General features: G+C 35.5%; 1 protein-coding gene across 3 annotated transcripts in view; it reads right to left on the bottom strand.

The window, feature by feature from the left end:
• Window positions 1–2,500, bottom strand: part of ZNF831 (zinc finger protein 831) — a 1,505,884-nt gene that overhangs the window by 1,060,806 nt on the left and 442,578 nt on the right. The gene's annotated exons all lie outside the window — the stretch shown is intronic.

The following is a 2,500-nucleotide window of genomic DNA, read 5'->3' as shown; positions in this document are numbered from 1 at the left end:
CTGGACAAACAAATTAAGCATAGTGTGAGACAAGATCAAGAAAAGGTTGAAGAAAATTTATATAAAGATATTGAGCATAATATGAAACCATTTTATAGATACATAAAATCAGGAAGGAGTAAAGACATACAAACTGATAAACTGTGTATAGATTCTACAATTTAATCTCAGACACAACAGGTTATAGATACATAAAATCAGGAAGGAGTAAAAACATACAAAGTGATAAACTGTGTATAGATCCTACAATTTATTCTCAGACACAACAGGTTATAAATATATTTACAAAATCTTATGCAAAACAGTTTGGCTCCAAAGAGGGGTGATACATTCTCCGAGTGGCATACAGGTAACTACAGATACTGAAATCAAATTAGATTATATTGAAAAACAGGCTCTGTCCTAGGCCCATACATGTTTAGATTGTAACTTTCATACCTATCTTTTTTTTATCTGAGGTGTTCTACAGTCTGCAAATAACTTGAAATTGGGTAAACTGATTACATGTCTTACAGATAGGGCATGTCTGCAAAAGAACTTTACTAAATTGACCATTTGGGTACAAGAGAATAATATGTTGTTAAATACATCAATAACTAAGCATATGAGATTTGGGAGACATAAATTAAAAGGTGAATATTTAATACAGCACACAGTGATTAAAACTGTAGACTCATTTAAAGACCTGGGTATGTGGGTAGATCCAGCTTTGAGTTTTTCTAATCATATCAACCAGTCGGTTAATGATAGTTATAGAACTGTAGATTGCATAAAAAGATTTATAAAGTCTAGGAAATCATAAATGAAGTAATTGTTTGTTAATTACACTAAACCCAAACCTGAGTATGGAATAACAATAAGGAAACTTTATAAGAAAACAAGCATGAGTAAACTGGAAAGAGTACAGCAGAAATAGATCAAGGGCATCTATGGATGTGAAAGTTTAAGTTATTATTACAGACTAAAATAGATGAATTTGTACAGTATCCCATATATATATTTAAGAGAAAGTCTTATTCAGGCATGTAGGGCATTTAGAGACGACTACCTCTGGCAATGTTTGGGGTTATCAAAAAGTAGTAGAGAATCATCAGACAAGCTATGTAGAATATTCCATACAAATGAAAAATGTACTAACTGGTTCTCTGAGAGATCAGCTAATACATGGAACAGACTATCAAATTACATTAAAACAAGCACTACTTTTGATGTTTTTAAGCTTAGTCTGGATATTTTTATGGGAACATCTGTTTTGGTATATTGGTAGGCTAGAAGGGCATTAATGGCGATACTTGAAATATTTCTGTGTATGTGTGCATATGTGTGTGTATGTATATAATATTTTGACTAATAAAAGCAAGAGGCTGACAATCAGCTCTGGCTTATATGCACATATAAATGTAGCAGAGCAGGCAGTTCATAAGTATAATGAACTGCACAGAACAAATATCCATATCCTTGCAAACAAAACTAAACAAAGTCCCAGGAAATTCATACCACCTGTCTCAGTGTACTACGTTCCCCCACCACTCAACCCAATATGATCTGCATGGGGGATCGCAACTACCCCTTTGTAGATTGGGAATCCTACACCACTTCTAATGCACAAGCCACCCAGTGATTCCTAAACTTCATTAATACCAACATCCTGGAGCAGTAGGACCATTCACCTGCCAGGGGTACAAACAGCTTTGATCTTATACTCATGAATATAGGTGAACAATATTCATCACCCAATGCAATTTCCTCTCTCATCTGATCTGATTATAAGGCAGCATTGCTTGAACTACAAATTAAATCTTGGGACCTATTCTATGGCAAACCTCTCCCTACTAAGTGACACCTTGGCTAAATTCCAAGCTTCCCCAATCCCAATAAACGCCATAGATATGCTGAGCTATTTACAAAAACCCAGTACAGCCATATTGATAGCTGTATATAGCAAGCTGTGCCCACTCACATTAAGAACAAGACAAACTCAAAAGACAAGCCACCCTAGTGGAATCGCAATATCAATCAATAATACCACAAAAGAAAAAAAATCTTGGACAAGCACAGGAGGAACAATGACAGTGAATTTAAAAGAATCTTCTGGGTACTTGAGAGTATGCCTCACTAAAGCATTGTTTTCTTTTTTCTTTTTGATGTCTACATACTAAAATCCCACTAACCAATCTAAGCAGGCAGGGTTAATTAATACTTCAAAGGATAAATTTGAAGAAAAAAATTTGGCTGTTAGGCAAAGGACAACAACAAAGCTTTCTACAGCTATGTTTGTAACCTCAAGAGAAATAAGCAACAATGGGCAGAACTTACTGTAAATGGCATCACCCACACTGAACCAGAGGCTATTGCCAACCTTTTGGCTGACAGGTTGAGCTCAAATACACCCCTTCTTCACTCCACCACCCCCATAGTCCAAAGGAAATATGACATACCACAATAAATTACACACATCAGTCTGCATAGATTCCTACTGGAACTCTTGAAAACTGCTACC

This window comes from Protopterus annectens, chromosome 12.part0, assembly GCF_019279795.1.
Source record: "Protopterus annectens isolate FY-2018-M chromosome 12.part0, PAN1.0, whole genome shotgun sequence".
NCBI lineage: Eukaryota > Metazoa > Chordata > Ceratodontiformes > Protopteridae > Protopterus > Protopterus annectens.
The sequence above is the reverse complement of the archived record's forward strand: the minus strand, read 5'-3'. Positions and strand labels throughout refer to the sequence as shown.